General features: G+C 39.2%; 1 protein-coding gene across 2 annotated transcripts in view; it reads left to right on the top strand.

Moving 5' to 3' along the window:
- Positions 1–12,926, top strand: part of LOC124138083 (QRFP-like peptide receptor) — a 163,969-nt gene that overhangs the window by 91,141 nt on the left and 59,902 nt on the right. The window contains exon 1 of one of the 2 annotated variants that reach the window (XM_046504602.2): positions 9,972–10,149. The exons of the other annotated variant lie outside the window; for it this stretch is intronic. The gene's annotated coding sequence lies outside the window, so the exon portion shown is untranslated. Of the gene's footprint in view, positions 1–9,971; positions 10,150–12,926 lie in introns of those variants that run through there. 2 annotated transcript variants of the gene reach the window in all.

The raw sequence follows: 12,926 nt of genomic DNA, 5'->3' as shown, positions 1-12,926 counted from the left end.
TCATATAATGTATATCCTGATACCCTCTACAATATCCCTCGGACCTCCTGCCGTCATATTATGTATATCGCGATACCCTCTACAATATCCCTCGGACCTACTGCCATCATATTATGTATATCGTGATGTCCCCTATACATTATATCCTGTGTCTACTGCCGTCATATTATGTATGTCGCGATACCCTCTACAATATCCCTCGGACCTCCTGCCATCATATTATGTATATCGTGATGTCCCCTATACATTATACCCTATCTCTACTGCCGTCATATTATGTAATCGCGATGTCCCCTCTACAATATCCCTCGGACCTCCTGCCGTCATATTATGTATATCGCGATATCCCCTATACATTATATCCTGTGTCTACTGCCGTCATATCATGTATATCGTGATACCCTCTACACTATCCCTCGGACCTACTGTCGTCATATTATGTACACCTCTGTGACTTCAGTAATCGAGTGGCGACTGGTCATGCTACGATCAAAGACAAAGGGTAGATTATGCACAAAATCTGGGTTGGTCATTGTAACTTAATGCACAAATAAACATTTGAACAAATAAAGAGGTAAATATAGGAACGTGTCTACAAAGATTTCAAATATATTACTTCAAACGTAGTGATTCATTAAAATCAGGTTTTGCTACACCGGTGTGATACGGTGCCTTTCTTCTTGAATATCTGACAAGTGCTCCATTTCAGGAAGCGTCACGTCAACATTCTAATCAGTCAACCAGCGTCGAAGCTTCTAAATTATCTACATGAGTGAGCGATGCATACAGGCCAGCATATCTGATTTCTGTATCTAAAAAAAAACTAAAGGCAGTCAGCACCGAATGTAAATGATAAATGTCGCATTATTATATACTGAGCCGCAAAAGAAACGTCACCCGAAATAACATTGCATGAAAAGTTGTCAATTAAATATCTTGGTTATTTTTGTCAAAGTTTCTAAAATATAACAAGGTAATATTAAATTTAAGAAACTTTGACAAAAATTATCCAGATATTTAAATGCAATTTTACTTGGGGTGACGTTTCTTTTGCGGTTCAGTATAGAAATGGTCTGATACGTCGATTGTTTATTTGATAAAACCGACCTGTGAATATTGCTATGGTATGTGCACTTTGTGTACTGATGGTCATCGGATATGAGATCTGATATAGGTTGTATCACTTCTATATTTGCATTCTCATAACCATCTGCTACAAGAATTGCAATTCTGAATATTGAATTATCATCATTTAGAAAAGTATTCGTTGACCAATTTGCATGTAATGCATTTTACTTTTTTATTCAGATCTACGCCAAACTGACTATGTCACGTCTTTGTACAAACAAAGGCACGATGAGATGTTCAGCACTATTGTAAAACCAACGAGCACAGGTACATGTATGATGCTGACAAACCCGGAAACATAATCAGGACCAATCCGGGATTCGAACCCACAAATCATTGATTGCTGACAAGTTACTTTGACGCAAGTCTGTATATTGAATTCAGGCGCCATTGTCGACGTGCGTCCCTTTGTCATGTGATTTGGAATTGGCCGCGATGATCCTTGGTTTATCAACACCAAACAAATTCCGTCAGTTCGGGTTTTCCACCATAAATATTTTCTACATTAATCCCTGAGGACAATACTCAAACATCTTTGCATAGTTTCTTTGAAGGTCCATATGATATAGAGGTATCGCCACATGCTTTAACTTCTTTTACACCTATATATAGAAGTTCATATTTCAGTCATTCCATTAAACGACTGAGAGTTTCACGAAATGTTTTCACAGTCTGACTGTAACTTATATACCACTCAAAAAAGGTTAAGGATCACCCGATTCTTAATTTATCATGTTATGACAGATTAACTGTAGTAATAAGAAGGCATTGTGTGATCCTTAACGGTTTTTGAGTAGTATCAATACAATTAAACAAATAGTTAGGGTTTTTTTCTTACTGACATTCTGATATGCAATGTGCCGTCTATTACATCGGCTTGGTTCAGAAAGGACTCCAGCGTCCAAATCAGGTATTTTTTTCCCTTCACGCATTTTGGCCTCAACACAAGCTGTGAAATATTTGTTCAGTCAGATGTTTAACATGTGTTCACTGAACTGAACTTTTGTTTAAACTCAGACCGTTATCAGCGGCATCAGAGGTACAAAACTATTCAACAACATAATAAATATACAAATAAATACAGAAAAGACACAAAAACATCTTTGCCGATCATGCATTCCTAAACGTGAATTATTGAACAGTAATAACATTTTATACATATTGGGTTCGATGAAGTAAAATCTGTGTAAAAAAAATTTCTTTCGTTTTCTAAAGATGGACAAATAAAGAAATAATGGAATTCATCACCTATGTCAGATAGTTTACAAAGTGGACATTTTCTTTCGGTTAAAGTTATTTTTCTCCATTTCCCAATTTCAATAGGTAGATTATGGTTACAAGTTCTAAACTTAAGTAAGACTCGCCTATCGTTTTCCTGGAGTACGTTTCGGTAATATTCAAAATGTAGGCAATCATTTTTTATGGCACTATACATTGTACCTTTTGAAGACTTATCTCTTACACTTGTCCGACACTGTAAATTAATGTCATTTAATTTTTCATCGACTAATTTTTTTAGATACGTACGATTTTTGAAACTTTGTGAAAATCAGATGGAGCTGAGTTCAAAAGTTCGTTTGATATCTGTAATCCATTTATGTTTACATTTTCCAATTACATGTAGGTCGTCACTAAATAATAACTTGTATTCAAGAAATGATAAGTTTGATGATTTCCCGGAGAGTAATTTTGCTCAAAACATTTCATTCTCATTTTAGTGAAGTTTGGTAGATGGTGTCTTCCAAGTTCCCCATGTACCATGAAATTTGGAGTATTTTTTCTTAATGATAAAAGATATTTTAGAAAACGTAAATTTGACACCTTCTAGAGTTTTCAAATCCCCACACTTCGCATCCGTAGAGAAGAACTGGTATAACCATACTGTCGAAACGCCGCAGCTGACATTTAAGTGATACATTTAATTTCCGTCCTTGGCATACAAAATAGAACATAGCTTCCGTTGTTTGTTCTCTTCTTCTTCATATTATTATATCTTATTATTTCTTTGTTGAAGTGAATTCTGAAATTTGTTAAAAGGTAACACCAAGGTAGTGATAGGAACTTTTTCCTAAACATCATGACCGATTTTGAATTTATGTTTAAAATATGTTTTTGATGCACCAAATATTAATATTTTGTTTTGGTAGTATTAAGATTAAGCATCCAATGTATACAATAGCTATTATATGACTCTAACACATGATTTAGATCATAAGCATCTGTGGCCAATTACACTGCATCAGCTGCAAAGAGTAATACAAACATTGTACGAATATTTTAGATTCGATAATAGAATTCATTTGGTTTTAATTGGCCAGCTTAACATTAATCCTGTACAAGTGCCGCACAGCGTAAGAAATATTGTTGTAAAGATTATAAATAAGAAAATCGACAGTGTCTGCTGGGTTCCCCAAAGTAAAGAAACACCATTCCATGCTAAATAATTTCCATTGTGTATAATAATATTATAAAAGGCAGTGATTATCCCAGACAGTCAACATTGAAATATATCATTAAAATCAACTCTATTGTGTGCGAAGTTGCCTCACAAACAATGATCCAGTCAGACTGAGACGGGAACGTTCAGATATACCCATCAGCCACATCCTAGTGTACGTCTGTTTTGCCAAAGTGGAACACGTCTGCGACCTGCGTTATTACAGCCTCTCCTCTTACATTAAGCTGACATGCCGTGATATAACGAAAGACTGCTCAAAGCGTCGATTGAGACTGGTACAGTCACACATCACGGAGACCATCCATTGTCTCAATACAACGCAGTGGAATCACTGCTGACGCGTGTTTGTCTGAGAGGATGCAGTTGAGATTAGTGGTGGATTATATCTGCCAGCCAAGAGATATTTATCCCCATTTAGAATTGTCCAAATACACTCAGCTATGATAATCCCTCCTTTGACTAGGCCCAGCAGTGATGTGCACTCAGTATTATTCGCAAGTCTGTTTCATTCGTTGGGAGAATAATATTGGCAAATTCAATAACTCGCCTTTCCGTGTGTACTGCTGTGTGACAAACACACAGTTTCTTATTCAGATATTGTGTGAATCGCAGGTGCTAGGGATAGGGCAGGATATGCTTACCCTTTTCGCGAACACGTGGTCTCATCACTGATTTTCAGTTGTCAATCCATATAATTTTCACCGCTATTTTACCTTTCATCACTAATGTCGATTGGGAATCTGTTTCGTTGGGGGTACTGGAATATCCTCGTGGTAAAAGCGTTCTTTCGTTGGTTGTCGAAGAAGCCGATGACAGTGAAACTCCGTTCGTCCGATCCCTTTAGTACGGAGCTCCATTAATCTGGAACCTCTCTTTCCACACGACCACTGTTAGCGTGACGGAGAGGGACGTGTCATCACTGATTTTCAGGGGTCCTTTCATATAACGTTCTCAGCTAGTTTTGCCTTTATGACAAATTGAATCATTCTGTTTCGGTCGATATGATAGACTGGTTATTTAATCTCTTATAATATTAATAACTGCTTTGTTTGGTATTGACTCAATTATTTATTCTAATGTCGTGTTCAAGACATTGCGCTTTCATGAAATGTCCTCGACTGAAAGGGAAATAATATTCTCCTTCAAACTCGTTACCAGTTTAAATCTCCTCCGTATGGTGATATACGTGCGTGAGTGCAGTGGGAGATCAAACAGCGCCCCATTCAGAAGACCTGATCAGAATTTACTGTGCATTAAATGACCATAGACGAGCGTTGCCAATACTCACGCCCCGTGTATATGATCAAAGAGGCAAATAGATAACTTGCTGGTAACTGCAGGGTCCAAGATTCACCGCTTGTGGTTCCGTTGCCATTTTGGTTGCACCATTCATTCAGAGACTCCGTCGTCTGTGTCTCCTCGCGACGTAGGGAGGGAGCTGGTGATAGCTATAATCAACTCTCACGGTATTTGTACATGTTTTGTTTCTTATTATCTGGCCAATGCAGTACGTTATTGCAACCTGTTATTGTAGAACCGTGGGTGGAATTGAAATCTTTATTGCAAACGAGACTGACTGCATCTATTTTTCATGCAATCTGCATCTGTACCAGTCACGCTATTCCAGTTGGAAAGGGAACATTTAGCCAACTCGTATCAGGCGCCGGGAGTCACTGTGTAGAGTTGCGTCCCTTAATGGTGAGCTAAGCTGCTATGATCGTGATTTCGAATTTCAGATTAAGATTATTGTTTTGTTAGCACTATATCCGTGCTAAACGTCTCCTATCTGCGCCACCTTTGTCTTTAATCGCCCATTAAGCCGCCACGCCGTGATACAAGTGAGAGATTGTTTGGAGCGGCATAAAACAGTTTTAAACACTTACCCAATCACTTCCGGAAGGTTAAATTATTAACGTATCTATTTTAACACGTACCCCGGTTATAATAGAATGGGAAATGATCATTTCAAATGTTATCACGTACGAATTATTGCCCTAACTTGTAAATAAAGCGACAAAACGCTTTCCATATCCAAAAGAAATTTCTATATCATGAGCATGATCAAATAGTGATGACAGCAGGTGTTCGCGAACAGGTGAGCGTATCCTGCCCCGGCTGTGGCACCCGTCAGAAACACATGCAAAGGCAGTCACCGGATCATAAGGTACACGTCAAAGTAAAGAATTGCATCGGACATCATTTTTGTCACTGATGCGTCAAATTTGGAAATGTCCTCCACATGTCTACCATCAAACCTTTTTAATGCTTTACTAAGGCTTTGAATGTTGTAACCTTGATGAAACAACTTCTGAGCAACTGTCATATGACGCTATTTGAAATCGTGGCAGAAAGGGTATGCCCGATTGTGTCACAAAAGTTGAGAATTGTAAACACCAAAGGCTGGAGTTACTGGAATATTGCTCAAAATGAAGGGATAGATGACTTTTGTAAAGTTTAAGTCATCCCTCTTGTCATACAGTCTTGTGGGAGCGTTTGTCTTTATGCATTGATCTAAATATGACACAGATTAGGCGATCTCAATGGCTACCTTTGTTTCTTGTTCAGGTGGGTAAATCAGTGGAAGGGAACTGTCTATTTGATTGCTTTTTAAGTAAGCAAGCAATTCCCCACACATTCCATATCTACATCTCAGTTAGGTTGCAATATTACAATATTGTAGAAGTACCAACGACTGTTCCCACTATCCCACACTTGTGGTCAACTAACACGAGGCCAGGTGGTTCAATGTGTGACCTTGTTGGTGGCGTGTCATCTTATCCCGATGGCGTGGACCGATCCTCATGCTGTCAACGACTTGCTTGTTGAGCCCGATTATTTACCGCATTATTGACACTGGGAAAAATCTGGTTACATTGAAATGTATTGAGTTTATAATGAGAAACACAACATACATTTACTACCAGTATTCCCGGAGCTACTTTTACTTCAGAAGCAAAAGTCAGAGCAGATAGAAGTTTGTAGAAATGAAGTAAAATGTCAACATACATGACTCAAAGTTTACAAATTACAACAGACCAATTTGTCCTGAACGAGTTATGTCAGTTTAGTGGAAAACCTGATACCATTGAAGTAATTAGTCCAGAGAAAACTTTGTGAACTGAACATTTATTCAAATTATCCAGACAGATATATTAACGGTTAGCTTTCAAGCCTTCATAACGAGATAGTCTGTAGGACGAGATGACCTGTTACAGACGGGGCGGACATTCATGCAGGATAACCAGTGTCCAGTACTAGCCAAATAATCCTAATATGATGCTACCGAAGTGATATCTATTTTGTCTATTGATTTTGACGCCCATAGAGATGCTTATTGGCCACGAAAGACAAGGAATTACATTTAATGGTTTGAAATATGCAAACGTTGAAGCTCTCTGGGGAAATAGGAAAGCGAAAACACGCGGAATTTAGCCAAGCATCTTTTCTATGAGAGTGTCCTCTTCATTCGTCTGGGGAAGCATTTTGAAAATTCGCAAATTAAGATTTCTTCCAGTTGAAAAAATTTGTACATCTCCAACGCTTACGTATGCCTTTATCATCCGGGTTACCAGCAGGTCTGATTCATAATCATGCATCGACGGTGCAAGTCAAGTCCATTTTGTTTCCAACTGAAAGAAACGTCTGAATAATTTACATGTATGTATTTTGAAACTCTTTGATCTGGCAGCTCATGGTGTAAGGTCACGTTTACAGCTAGCTTAACACGATACTACGTGAGAGGTAGGTACGTGCAGACAGTGTCGCTGAGGCCTCGGAGATAGTCGGATCTTTCCCTACGGTTTCCTCTGGGTCGACTGCCGACATTTTATGTGCATCGTAATGTCCTTATACAGTTTCCTCTGTGTCTACTGACATATCATTATATGTAGCGTGATGTCCCCTCTACACTATCCCCTGGGCCTTCTGCCGCCATATTGTGTATATCGTAATGTCCCTGTACACTTTCCATTGTGTCTACTGCCATGTTGTAATGTATATCGTGATGTCCCCTCTACACTATTCCCTGGGCCTACTGCCACCATAATATGTATATCGTAATGTCCCTGTCCCTATACACTATCCTCTGTGTCTACTGCCATGTTTAATATATATCGTTATGTCCCCTCTGCACTATCCCCTGGGCCTACTGCCGTCATTTTATGTATATCGTGATGTCCCTTTCAAACTTTCCCCTGTGCCTACTGTCGTCATATTATGTATATCGTGATGTCCCTTCCACACTTTTCCCTGGGCCTACTGCCGCCATATTATGTATATCGTGATGTCCCCTCTGCACTATCCACTGGGCCTACTGCCGTCATATTATGTATATCGTGATGTCCCCTCTACACACCCACTGGGTCTACTGCCGCCATATTATGTATATCGTGATGTCCCTTCCACACTTTCCCTTGTGCCTACTGCCGTCATATTATGTATATCGTGATGTCCCTTCCACACTTTCCCCTGGGCCTGCTGCCCCCATATTATGTATATCGTGATGTCCCCTCTGCACTGTCCCCTGGGCCTACTACCGTCATATTATGTATATCGTGATGTCCCTTCTACACTATTCTCTGGGTCTACTGCCATCATATTATGTATATCGTGATGTCCCTTCTACACTATCCCCTGGGTCTTATGCCGCCATATTATGTATATGGTGATGTCCCTTCTACACGCCCACTGGGCCTACTGCCGCCATATCATGTATATCGTGATGTCCCCTCTGCACTATCCCCTGAGCCTACTGCCGTCATATCATGTATATCGTGATGTCCCCTCTACACTATTAACTTGGAATTGGCGGCCTTCTACCGTCATATTAGGTATTGCGTCTTGTCCCCTCTACACCATCCCCAGGGCCTTCTTCCGCCATATTAGGTATGCTGTGGTGTCCCCTCTACACTTTCCCCAGGGCCTTCTGCCGCCATATTAGGTATGCTGTTGTGTCCCCTCTACTCCATCCCCTTCTCCTGCTCCGTGGCAGCTACACCTAAAATGGAGTGCTATCGAAGGAATAATTGCGTTCTGAGTGGAATTACGTTTTTGTAATGTCACAATTTCCGAATCTAGGATGTGAAGAAATGAATACGAACCGTTGAAGAAAGTTTATAAGTGGCTCGGGAACCCACGTATCCTTCATTTAGATTGGGCGGTCGAAGTTCACCTCAGGGTTCACGTCACTTGACCTTCAATGAAGGAGTGGCCAGATCTGCACGCGCAGAGGTATCAAATCGGGGTAAAAGATCTTATTTTAATGAGATTACTTAATGAGTAAAGTGTAGCGCAGCTTTGAACAGTATTTCAGTACATCACCACGTGCCAGCTTAATTCGGAATACACAAAGGATTCAGGTCGTAGACACTTATTCCTGAAAGTCACAAGCACGTGGTTGTGCTGACGAACCAAGGATCTTGTGATGGAGTCGAATCTGTAGTCAAACCGACGATCGCTGGATCCCAACAGCTAACACACGTTTGTACATCCCACGTCCACACAATACATCCATTGCATATAAATGTCATCCTTCAAATGAACCCATTGCCATATGTAGAATGCAATTCTACAAAAAGTTCAGTGCAGTAAAACGCATGTTGTTTTTTATTGTTCTGAAGTGCAGATTTTAGTTTTAGTTTTTTCAGCTTCCATGCACGAAAGCTTAGCGTTTACTTTACTTTACTTGAAATGGTTAAAATGGCAAACAGGTAATCAAAGGATACTACTAAGTGCAGCCTGTTAAATTTACCGTGCTTTTTACGTGCCTTGATTACAGTGTGTTGTATGTCAGAGTGGCTCTACGGAAAGAAAACAATTGATTGTAGCCACGCTAATGATGACATGGATTCCATATGAAGCACACTCAACCAAAATATTCGTCCTAAAGCACGTAAAAATGTTATTTGGTTATTTTTTTATTAATCATGGCCCTTATACATTATTCAACCAGCAAAGGCCTTGTTACTTGAGATTTAAGTAGATGTGGCGTGAATAACGTGGTTAAGATAAAACATGTACTTTTCTGTTGGTGCAAGAAATCCTGGAGCTACTTCTTGAAGGGCCTGGACCAGGTTCTTCACCACCTCAATCATAATCCACAGATCCTCCTTGGAATTCACGGGCACGGTCAAATACCACGATATGCCTGTAAAACCTTTGAAAACTTTTAATTGAAGGACATTCTCTTGAGTATAAAGCTATTCTAACGACACTGACCCAATTGGTTCTTTTTCTACCGATTCGCCAGTTTCAATGACACGGTCTTGTGTTACTAAAGAGGTGAAACCAACATTGTCACTGTGATTATTCCCTTGATTATGCATTCGTCACTGCAATCCCTCACTGAGAGGACTGTTAGATTGAAAGTTTACTCCATCAGTGATGTTGGTCCGTATTGGACAATCGATTCCCTCTGCCGATGTTGTCCATAGCGACTCACTGCAACAGTCTGGTGGTGGCGCTGGGAGTTGTGTGGCAGACTTGACAGCACGGCAGTGAGCGCTGCATCTGTAGTATGCGATGTCGCTGTCACTGGGCTAACACTTACATTGTACACACCGAGGGTAAGTTGCCTTTACTTTTCAATTATACATTTAGTAAATAACCGATTTATATGTTATAGAATATTACTCCGAGCGCTTAGTTTATTTAACAATTTTTTTACAAGTTTGTTAAATTGTCTTGCTACCGTTATTTGAGTTGCATGGACATTCATAATAAATAGGAAAGAAACATGAACCTTTTTGTAAGCGAAGTCAATATCTTTGTTCTACACGAATATACATCACCTTTTTACAGTACAATAAACTACAGTTATAACGAACTCAAAGGGACCAGTATTTTAGTTCGTTGTAACTGTAGTTCGTTACAAGCATATATACAGTAAATGGACGGTGCTAAAACAGTTCGTTATATTCGTCAGTTCGTTATAAGCGTGTTTGTTATAAATGTAGTTTTCAGGCGGAACCTATGTAGACAGCTGTCAATCAATCAATTACTATGAATGGTCAAACAGCTCTTATTTTTACACCAGCTAAATATAAGGGTAGCCTAGTGGTTTAAGCGTTCGCTGGTCACGGCGAAGGCAAGGGTTCTATTCCCCACATATGTGTGGCCCATTTCTGGTGTCCCGCGCGGTGATATTGCTGGAATATTGCTGACAGCGGCGTAAAACCACACTCACAAAATAAAAGCGACAAAAAATTTATTTCCGACATCATGGGAAACCTCTACTAAAAGTAGAGTCCATTGTATGATCCTGGCTATATCAAAAGCATGTGTTTATGAATATTGTTAAACCAAGTGAAATGCAAACACATCTCATGTTTGTTCAATTCGACAGTGGAATTAGCTGAAGAAGCCGTTTAGTTTACAAATAGTTACCATTGTACGCGGTATGAAACAAGACATACTTGTATATGTCTGGTGTGGAAGCATCTTCAACGTATCAGACTGTCCAAGTTACCGTTTTGAACTTACGAGATTGTGAACGCTTATCATTTGCGGGGCCGTAGATTCAATTGACAAACGAACCCCATGTTCTTGAATTGAGTTAACTGTTTGTGTATCGTCACCAGATCCACGACAAAATATTTCCCGATATTGTATATGCTTCTCATAAATGTACGATAACATAAAACGTCACAAATTCGACCGCCTTTGATTTGTTTAAAACATGGCGAGTTACTCATATTACTTATGTTATATTTGGGATAACACTTTCTGAGTAAAGTACAGATTCTAGTACTTTTTTGGGTTGAGTCCCGTTATTGTCGATACGATATGTGTCTTTGTACGTGTTGCATATACGATATGTCATAGCATATGGTTGAAGATATATCATGGTGTATGATGTGTTTGCTGATACGATATGTGTCATAATACGGCGTTGCAGATACGATATTGCATAATGACACATGGCTACAGATCCGATTTGCATAACGATATTGATTGCGGTCGATGCAATACTAATCACAATACTTGGTTGCCCTTGTGATATGTACCACATCATTTAGTTGTCGATACGATATGTGTGGTGGTACCAAAACCGATCCTATCCGACGGTTTCGATAACATAATGTATCCAGACATATGATTGTCAATAAGATATGTACATTGGTACGTACAGGCAGAGATATACAAATCATTCATAAACGCAACGTGATATTTTCACGAGTGGCGTAGACACGAGTGTAAATATCTACTTTCCCCCGTCACTCGGTGAGAGAAACATGATATTTCACCCGACATATGAAATATCCTATTTATTATATACTTTTTGTGTCTTTGTCTTCCGGAAAATTAAATTATTTCATCACAAATGTAAAATCTTGAAAGGTAAATTCTCCCTACCTAACACACAGTGACGTCCACCACCCCTTGTATTTGCAACTATAAATGTAGCTCCGTGTTTGCAAAATCTTACGAAGTATAAACAAAAGGAACAACAAATATTTAGAATCACAAAAAATCTTTATCATGCATTTAGATATGATAATGAACAAATTCAACTTTCAAAACATATGCTTGAAATCTACAAGACCGCTGTTGCAAGCGAAAATATACACGCTGGTCAAGTAACAAAAAACGTGCTTTGCGAAACGAACAGTCTCGATTGATGAGTTAAATGAGAAATTTACAGTTTATAACGAAACATCTTCAAGAGATTAACAAACGGCAAGAAATGATATTTACTCAATAAATGACCATCTGTCATTATTTTGCCTTGTCAATGTGAAACGAACGTAAAAAGGAAGTCAGCAATTTGTTTACGTCCCGGACCCTTAGGGCGATAAAGGGAGACAATCTGCGGGGAGGTAGCTCTTGTATGACAATAGTTCCGTCAAAGAGTTATGTTCACTGCAATGAAAATATCACGTTGAAGTTGAGAACTTCAGTAATTTCATTCTTTCACACTGAAATATATAATAAATCCTCATCTCAGCTGTGTTTCGAAAACTGATATCGTTACTCTAGAGGGCGCTCATATCAGATATCGGCATAGGGTTGAAAGTCACACGTCATCGCTAAAGGCAAGACGTACCACGTCATGGCTTGAAAGGACGCCTTGACGTTCGTTAAAAACACTTTACGCTTAACAACTGGCGAGTGGCTGACCTGTGGCGTCCAGACATTTTCTGTCAACTTGTATGTTAAGTTCTCTGGTCAGTTATAGCATCCACTGAACAGGTATAAGTGCACAATCAGCTGTTGAAATGGGCAGTTACCTTAATGGTGTTCAAGTATTCTTTCCCTGACAACTGACTTACATTGATTTTTCTTAATATATTTATGTATTTCATACACGTTATGAATATGTTCCTACTGGTGGAACCAAAAA

The sequence above is a fragment of the Haliotis rufescens genome, unplaced genomic scaffold (assembly GCF_023055435.1).
Source record: "Haliotis rufescens isolate VD_foot unplaced genomic scaffold, xgHalRufe1.0.p SCAF_12, whole genome shotgun sequence".
Taxonomy (NCBI): Eukaryota; Metazoa; Mollusca; class Gastropoda; order Lepetellida; family Haliotidae; genus Haliotis; species Haliotis rufescens.
This window is presented reverse-complemented; position numbering and strand designations above follow the sequence as displayed.